The sequence below is a fragment of the Panthera uncia genome (assembly GCF_023721935.1).
Source record: "Panthera uncia isolate 11264 chromosome A1 unlocalized genomic scaffold, Puncia_PCG_1.0 HiC_scaffold_17, whole genome shotgun sequence".
Classification (NCBI taxonomy): domain Eukaryota; kingdom Metazoa; phylum Chordata; class Mammalia; order Carnivora; family Felidae; genus Panthera; species Panthera uncia.
Window position 1 is genome coordinate 6,271,237 of NW_026057577.1, and position 9,842 is coordinate 6,281,078.

Below are 9,842 nucleotides of genomic sequence, written 5' to 3' on the forward strand. Positions count from 1 at the left end.
TCCCGCCACACGACCAAAGGCTGGGTGGGCCAGCACCCATCACTGCCCTGCTTGCCAAGGGACCAGGACCACAGTACCCAGAATCCTTTGAGCACAGGGATTGCCGCCGGCGCCGCGGAAAAGACAAAGCCACGCCTCCTGAACCACAGCCACTGGTGGCTCATCCGCTGTTTTCTCTAAACACGGCCGGGGTAGGCTCCCAGTGAAGCTCCGCCTCTTCTTGCCCCTTCTCGGCACAGACTACACTCCCCAGGGGCCCTTGCGGTCGCTTCCATCTGCCAGCCTTTGGGCGGACGTGTCCAGCGCGCCTGCGCAGGCGCCTTCTCCAACAAGGTGACGGGTTTGGTTAAATTTGTTCCGGATTACCTCGGGGTGGGTCTTGAACCTCCCCATTAGCCCCATGGGCTGCCACGTTACTTCTGGAAACTGAGGTTGGGAAAGGTAAAGCTGCATCGTCGAGGTCAGCCATTACAAGGTAGACCCAGGACGAAGAGCCCACTCTCTTGGCGCGCGAAGTGTTTTTTCGAAGGACCCACTGTTGGTGCCACTCAACCCAGCTTCTGGGAGCGGAGACTCACTCTCCCTGAGAAGTGGACTATGCTGGTGCCCTCCTCCACCCTCCCCAATTCCGAAGCTGGAGACTGGTCCTCTCTTCAGTGCTTGGGAGGGTGATCCATGCAAGTACCCCAGGTCTGCCTTCTCTCGGGGAAACCCGGATAATGGCCATAAGGGCCTCTGAGGGCCAGCTTCCCTGAAATAACTTCCTGTCGTGCCTATAGGCCCTTTGCCGCCTATTAGCCTGGAGGCAGGGTTATTGGTACTGGACAAAGACAGCCCCTAAAGGGATAACCCACCCGGAGTCGACTCAGAACGGCCTCTAGTCCCTGCGGTCTCTCAGCCAGACAGTTATCCACTCTGATAATCCACCGGTCAGGGAACGAAGCGGGGTCTGAGCCCAGGCCCTCTGAGAGGAGACCCAACACTGCAGAATGGGGTGAGGTAGAATGTGTAGGGAAGAGAGCCTGGGGACAGAGGCGAGAATGGGAGGAGTCTGGAGCCTGGAACGAGGGCAGGCAAGTCAGACCATCTGTGGTTCCAACCGTATTGCGTCCAGCATTAGCAGAACCCCAGCTATTTGATGCCCCCCATGATCTCCGCCATGCTGCCCATCTCAGAGCTCGCTGGCACCCCCCCACCCGGCCCTTCCCAGCTCACGCACCTGGCGGCCTCGGACTCAGACCCAGGCAGGACCCCAGGGAGACTTCATTTCTTCCAGGACCAGTGCACAGCAGAGCGGAGCCGAGGTCGGGCAGCTGCGGGGAAGGGGGGGTGGGGGCGTGATCGCTCCACTCAGATCCTGCTGCCCTCTTTCCATACTGAAGAGGTCCGAGTGCAGACCCCCAACCCTTTGGTTGCCCCTCATAACCTCCTGATAACAGAGCCTCATCTGCACCCTTGACTGGGCCCACTTGAGGCCCTGTAGACAGAGCTCCTGGAGCGCTGCCCTGCACACGACCCCTGGGGCGCCCCCCAGAGCTGGCGGGTGGGGTACTGGGGTTCTTTCCCGAGACTTGCCCTAGGTACTCTAGGGACCGTGAGCGGAAGGCGCGGACATGTCCCCTTTGCAGGCTCAGGGTCCCCGCCTGAGATGTAACTGACCAGAGATGTAACTGACCAGGGTTGAAAAAACGACTTAAGAAACCAGAGTCTCCGCCTGTGGGTATTAATGCTGTTAACTTATTCTCTGTAAACCCTGCTTGGAACTTTTCAGTCCTGGCTCAGAAAGGCAGCTGGAGAGTGAGTGTACAACCGCAGGACATTGACAGGGGAACAGCGCCCCCTTGTGGTTAATGTTTGGTGACTTCGAAGATAATGAGAAAACCTCACAAAATGGTGAAACTCGTAATTGGAGAATCACAGAAACAGCTGGGTTTATGAGTAGTGTAGGAACAAATTAGAACAATGGAACATTGTTTCTCCTACCAGACTGCGAAGTGTTATAAAAATAGATAACACCCATCATAAATTGCCAGATGGGAGATTAAAAATGAGATGCTCTCTCTGGGAACCTTTTGGAACAAGGAATCAAAAAGCTTAGAAGTGCAACCACTTTGATCTAGCTATTCCTTTTTTAGGGATTAATCCTTAAATTTCTGACAAGCAGGAAAGGGGGTAGTAAAGGATTACACAGAATCATTGGTTATCATAGCAAAATTAAGAAAAACATGCAATTGTTTAAACGCATTAAATAAGATCCATATAATGGACCACTATGCAATTATTTAAAATGGTGCTGTGAGTATTTTGTCATTGAAACGGCTACAAACATTGAAATGGCTAAATTAACTGGAAACAGGGTTTAAAAGAATACATACAGTTTGTAACAGGCAAGGTCCTTCAGAGCAGATGATGGAGAGACCATGGGTAGGAGGGGAAGCAATTAGGGATAAACGTCTATAAAAGCAAGCAAGCAAAAGTGGGCTTGGGTAGAGGGAAAAGTCAAACCATAATGCAGGGCTAACAAAACCTCAGCCAGCTGACAGGGACTCCAGAACAAGCAGGATCCATCAGAGTTAGCTGGGTCAACACCAGGTGACCAGATCTTTATACCCATACCTCTCCCAGGCACAGGAAGGTGCTGCCAGGGAAGAGCCTGACCTCAGGAGCCATCTCTCTGCAGCCGAAGCCAACTGCTGAAACCCATAGCCTGGGGCTGTCCACTAAACAAACTCCTCCCAGGTGAGTGACAAGTCCTCCTTGATAGGTAGTAGACATCTCTGCATGCACCACACCATATATCTTTGTATATATGATATATGTGTTTTCAGAAAATAAATGACACCTGTCTACACCCATGGGGAAAAAAATCTGAAGAAAAATAAACTTTTTGTAGAACAACTGCCAAAAAGTGAAGAGCCCTGGTGATGGTTAATTTCATGTGTCAATTCACCTGGCCATGGGGTGCTCAGATTAAACATTGTTTCTGCATGTGTCTGGGAACATGTGTGTTTCTGGATTAGATTTACATTTGAATCAGCAGACTCAGTGAAGTAGATTGCCCTCCCCCATGTGGGTGGGCATCGTACAATCCCTTCAGGGCCTTGCTGGAGCAAAAAGCAGAGGAAGGAGGAATTCACCCCTTTTCTACCACATTGCTTGAGCTAAGGCATGTATCTTCTGCCCTCAGGGCTCCTGGTTCACAGACCTTCAGACCTAGACTGGAATCTGCACCATTGGCTTCCTTGGTTCTCAGGCCTTGAGAGTCCAACTAAATTACACCACCAGCTTTCCTGGGTCTCCAGTTTGCAGATGGCAGATCTTGGGATTCTGCAAACTCCATAATTAAGTAAGCATCTGACTCTTGATTTGGCTCAGGTCATAGTCTCATGGTTTGTGAGTTTGAGCCCCAGGTCAGGCTCTACGCACTGACATCACGGACTCAGCTTGGGATTCTCTCTCTCTCCCTTTCTCTGCCCCTCTTCAACTCACGTTCTGTCTCTCTCAAAATAAACTTTAAAAAAAGCCCACAAATTTGTTACCACACAGTCTGGAGGTCAGCAGTCTTAGACTTGTCTTACAAAACTAAAATCAGTTGTCAGCAGGGCTGTGTTCCTTCTGAAAGATCTAAAGAAAAACCCATTTCCTTTTCCAGCTTCAAGAGGCTATCTGAATTCCTCCACTCTTGGCTCCTTGCACCTTTGAAGCCCAACACCTACATCACCCCAACATCTGCTTCCAGTGTCATCCAGTGACTTCTCCTTCTCTGACTCTGACCTCAGTCTCCTGCCTCCCTGTTTTTCCTGTTGGGACTCTTTATATGTTTATTTATTTTTGAGAGAGAGTGTGTGCAAACAGGGGAGGGGCAGAGAGAGAGAGGGAGACAGAGAATCCCAAGCACACTCCACACTGTCAGCATAGAGCTGGATGCGGGACTCGAACCCACCAATGGCGAGATCATGACCCGAACCAAAAATCAAGAGTCGGTCACTTAACTGACTGAGCCACCCAGGGGCCCCAGGACAAACCAAATTTTAAACACAAAAGCCATTTATTAACCATGTAATAAATTTTTAAACTCATAAAAAGCATGAGAGGCAAAAATATGATAACGTGGGAAGAAAAGATAGACTGGGGAAAATGAGTATGTGTGTATGTCAGGTACATGGATAATATGAATAATATACAGCATACGGATCTTTCAAATTGAAAACAAAAGAGAAAAGCAGTCAAAGCATCTGGGTATCCTATTCACAGAGGAGCTCAACAAAATAACAAGCACATATCTGAAAAGGACTTTCCTACTAGTGGAGAAATGCAAGTTGAAATTAGGATAAAATGATGAGACATCACCTTACTTAGGCCTATCAAACTGATACAAAATGAAAAAGCATAAAGACCCATATGGCAAGTGGTGATGCAGTCAAGTGTACTCTCCCACATTGAAGGTGCAATTGTAAAATGGAAAGCAACCTGGAAGTAGAAATTAACACTTAAAATATAGAAAATAACGTGCTCAACCATCACACTCCTAGAAAGCTATTCCATAGTAGTCATAGGTAAGGAGTACACACAAGGATATTTCTTCAACACTGGCCACTGAGATGCCAAAGAATGGAAAGGGAGGGAGAGGGGAGGGAAAGAATACAGGTAGGATAGATATTATTTCTTTAAATGAAACTACTTGAATCTGGAAATTTTGTGAGGATGTTTATAATTATAAATGTAATATCTTCAGTAGATTGTAGAACTATATGGACTTTTCTTTTTTCCCTTGTGTCAGTTTTTGGGGGGGGTTGAAGTTGGTTGTTTTTTTTTTGTTTTGTTTTGTTTTTTTTTAAGAGAGCTCACAAGCATGGGAAAGGGACAGAGAGAGAAGGAGACCATCTCAAGCAGGCTCCACACCCAGATCAGAGCCCAGGGCTTGATCTCATTTCCCTGTGATCATGACCTGAGCCAAAATCAAAAGTTGGATACACCCAGGCCTCCCTTGTCAGTTTTGATCTAGACAGCACCTTGGCACATTTATTGATACATTCCAAGTAAGAGTTGTAATTTTATTTGTTTTTTCTCTCTATCCTTCATCTCTATTTCTTTTAATTTCTACTTTAATCTTTATAATTTCTTTTATTTTACTTGCTTGGCATTTAATTTGCCTTCTTTTGCTAACTTCCTAAGGTGGGAGCTTTGATCATTTCTTTTTTCCCAATATAAGCACTTTAAGTTATAAATTTTCCTCAATGCTTTAACCGCATTCCACAAATTTCAATATGTTATGTTTTCATTGGGTCTAAACTATTTTCTCATTTACCCTGTGATTTCTTCCTCAACCCATGGGTTATTTTCTAGTGAGTCTTGCAATTTCCAAATGTTCTTTGCTTTTCTTGGATATTTTTGTAGGATTTCAATTGCTTGGAGTCTCTTAAGACTTGTTTATGGCCTGCCATATGGTCTGTATTGCTGAATGACACATGTGCGCTTGAAAAACGTGTATTCTGCAGTCCTTGAAGATATTGTTGTAGAAATGAATGTGAATTCAGGTAAAGGATGCTGTCACTGTGACCTACCATATCCTTCATAGTTTTGTACCTTGTTCTACTGTTTAAAGTCTGCAATTATAATTGTGAATTTATTTATTTCTCCCTTAATTTTTCAGGTTTTTATGTATTTTAAAGCTCTATGATTATATGTATATATATTTAAAACTGCTATATCTTCCTAATGAACTGACTCATTATTATGGAGAGTCCCTCTTTGTCTCTAGGAAAACTCTTGGCTATAAATCTACTTTGTTTTAACTACACCCTGAACTTTTTTCTCTCTCAGTGGGGCTCTGCCTCTGTTTCTATCTCTTTCATTCACTTTTCTTGCATTTTGTTTTTACACTTCACAATTATAATAATTAAGAATCAATCAGAAATTAATGGGCACCTGGGTGGCTCAGTTCATTATTAAGCGTCCAACTTTGGCTTCAGTCATATCTCATGGTTCATGGGTTTGAGCCCCACGTTGGGCTCTCTGCTATCACCACAAAGCTGTCTTTGGATCCTCCCTCTCTGCATCTCCTGCACTCGTTCTCTCTCTCTCTCTCTCTCTCTCTCTCTCTCTCAAAAATAATAAACATTTTCCAAAACCAAAGACTCCACTAAAAAGAACTATAGACCGATTTCCCTGATGAACATGGATGCAAAAATCCTCAACAAGATATTAGCCAACTGGATCCAACAATACATTAGAAAAATTATTCACCATGACCAAGTCTGATTTATACCTGGGATGCAGGGCTGGTTCAATATCTGAAATACAATCAATGTGATTCATCACATCAATAAAAGAAAGGACAAGAACCACTTGATCCTCTCAATAGATGCAGAGAAAGCATTTAACAAAATACAGCATCCTTTCCTGATAAAAACTTTCAAGAAAGTAGGGATAGAAGGATCATACCTCAAGATCATAAAAGCGATATATGAAAGACCCAACGCTAATATCATCCTCAATGGGGAAAAACTGAGAGCTTTCCCCTTAAGGTCAGGAACAAGACAGGGATGTCCACTCTCACCACTGTTATTCAACATAGTATTGGAAGTCTTAGCCTCAGCAATCAGACAACACAAAAAATAAAAGGCATCCAAATCGGCCAGAAGGAGGTCAAACTTTCACTCTTCACAGATGACATGATAGTCAATATGATAAACCCAAAAGATTCCACCAAAAACTTGGGAATGCAAGCTGGTGCAGCCACTCTGGAAAACAGTATGGAGGTTCCTCAAAAAACTAAAAATAGAACTACCCTATGACCCAGCAATTGCACTACTGGGCATTTAGCTACGGGATACAGGTGTGCTGTTTCAAAGGGACACATGCACCCCAATGTTTATAGCAGCACTATCAACAATAGCCAAAGTATGGAAAGAGCCCAAATGTCCACTGATGGATGAATGGATAAAGAAAATGTGTGTGTGTGTGTATATATATGCATATGCATATATATCTGTATATGTGTATGTATATATATACATATATATATGCATATATATATATGTATATATACACACACACACACACACACAATGGAGTATTACTTGGCAATCAAAAAGAATGAAATCTTGCCATTTACAACTACATGAATGGAACTGGAGGGTATTATGCTAAGTGAAATTAGAGAAAGACAAAAATCATATGACTTCACTCATATGAGGACTTTAAGAGACAAAACAGATGAACATAAGGGAAGGGAAACAAAGGTAATATAAAACATAAAAACAAAAAATATATAAAAAAACAAAAACAAAAAAAATATAAAAACAGGGAGGGGGACAAAACAGAAGAAACTCATAAATATGGAGAACAAACTGAGGGTTACTGGAGGGATTGTGGAAGGGGGGATGGGCTAAATGGGTAAGGGGCATTAAGGAATCTACTCCTGAAATCATTGTTTTACTATATGCTAACTAATTTGGATGTAAATTTTAATAAATAAAAAATGAAATTAAAAAAATAAAGTAAAATAAATGTTCACACTATAAATGTTATAAAGAAAAGATTCCACCAAAAAACTGCTAGAACTGATCCAGGATATAAAATGCACAGAAATCGGTTGCATTCCTACACACCAACAATGAAGCAACAGAAAGAGAAATCAAGGAATCGATCCCATTTACAATTGCACCAAAAACCATAAAGTACCTAGGAATAAATCTAACCAAAGAGATGAAAAACCTATATGCTGAAAACTATAGAAAGCTTATGAAAGAAATTGAAGAACACACACACACACAAAAAAAGGAAAAATATCCCGTGCTCCTGGATAGAAAGAACAAATACTGTTAAAATGTCGATATTACCCAAAGCAATCTACATATTCAATGCAATCCCTATCAAAATAACACGAGCATTCGTCACAGAGCTAGAACAAACAATCCTAAAATTTGTATGGAACCAGAAAAGACCCTGAATAGCCAAAGCAACCTTGAAAAAGAAAACCAAAGAAGGAGGCATCACAGTCCCAGACTGCATGCTGTATTACAAAGCTGTAATTATCAAGACAGTATGGTACTGGCACAAGAACAGACGGATCAATGGAACAGAATAGAGAACCCAGAAATGGACCCACAAATGTATGGCCAACTAATCTTTGACAAAGCGGGAAAAAATATCCAATGGAATAGACAGTCTCTGCAGCAACTGGTGCTGGGAAAACTGGACAGCAACCTGCAGAAAAATGAACCTGGACCACTTTCTTACACCATACACAAAAATAAACTCAAAATGGATGAAAGACCTCAATGTAAGACAGGAAGCATCAAAATTCTTGAGGAGAAAGCAGGCAAAAACCTCTTTGACCTAGGCCACAGCAACTTTTTAGTCAACACATCTCTGGAAGCAAGGGAAACAAAAGCAAACATGAACTACTGGGACCTCATCAAAATAAAAAGCTTCTGCACAGCAAAGGAAACAATCAACAAAACTAAAAGGCAACCAACAGAATGGGAGAAGATATTTGGAAACGACATATCAGATAAAGGGTTAGTGCCCAAAATCTGTAAAGAACTTATCAAATTCAACACCCAAAAAACAAATAATCCAGTGACGAGATGGGCAAAAGACATGAATAGACACTTCTCCAAAGACATCCAGAGGGCCAACTGACACATGAAAAAATGCTCAACATCACTCATCATCAGGGAAATACAAATCAAAACCACAATGAGATCCCACCTCACACCTGTCAGAATGGCTAACATTAACAACACAGGCAACAACAGATGTTGGCGAAGATGCAGAGAGAGAGGATCTCTTTTGCACTGCTGGTGGGAATGCTAGCTGGTGCAGCCACTCTGGAAAACAAATGGAGGTTCCTCAAAAAATTAAATAGAACTACCCTAAATACTAGGTGTTTATCCAATGGATACAGGTATGTTGTTTCGAAGGGGCACATGCACCCCAATGTTTGTAGCAGCACTATCAATGATAGCCAAAGTATGGAAAGGGCCCAAATGCCTCTCGATGGATGAATGGATAAAGAAGATGTGGTATATATATACATATATATATATATATATATATATATATATATATATAAGTATTACTCGGCAATCAAAAAGAATGAAATCTTGCCATTTGCAACTATGTGGATGGAGCTGGAGTGTATTATGCTAAGTGAAATTAGTCAGAGGAAGACAAATATCATATGACTTCACTCATATGAGGACTTTAAGGTGCAGAACAGATGAACATAAGGGAAAGGAAGCAAAATAATATAAAAACAGGGAGGGGGACAAAACATAAGAGGCTTTTACATATGGAGAACAGAGGGTTACTGGAAGAGTTGTGGGAGGAGGATGGGCTAAATGGGTAAAGGCATTAAGGAATCCACTCCTGAAATCATTGTTGCACTATATGCTAACGGATGTAAATTTAAAAAATTAAGCAATAAAAATAAATAAAATTTAAAAAGTAATAAACATTAAAAAATCTAAAAATTATTTAAAAAGTGAGGCCCAATTGATGGGGTGTTGGGTTCTCTGGGAAAAAGAATAAGAAATTAATAATCAGAGATTAACAAGCAAAACATTGTCAAGATAAAGTAGGGATTCCAAGTAAGCTCACAACCTGATCTCCCTCTTTGAGGCACAGCACAGAAAACCATTACTGACCCTTGGCTCCAGGGACATGCTGGAAGGAATAGGAAGTCAAAATGAGATCAACTGTATGTTCCAAAGCTGTGTCTTGGACAAGTCATGTACTCTTCATATAGTCTGGATTTCCCACTCTGCCATACAGGTACCGCTGAGGATATGCAAGGTTACCTTAAGACATGCATTTATTATTTTAGTGAGGAA

The 9,842-nt window shown here is 42.4% G+C and overlaps 1 long non-coding RNA gene across 1 annotated transcript; it reads left to right on the top strand.

Annotated features, from left to right (window-relative positions):
- The first annotated feature begins 481 nt into the window (after window positions 1-481).
- LOC125934824 (uncharacterized) lies at window positions 482-6,114 on the top strand. Its single transcript, XR_007461529.1, has 3 exons — window positions 482-690; window positions 2,626-2,739; window positions 4,840-6,114. It is a non-coding gene; the product is annotated as an uncharacterized LOC125934824 (long non-coding RNA).
- The last annotated feature ends 3,728 nt before the right edge of the window (window positions 6,115-9,842 follow it).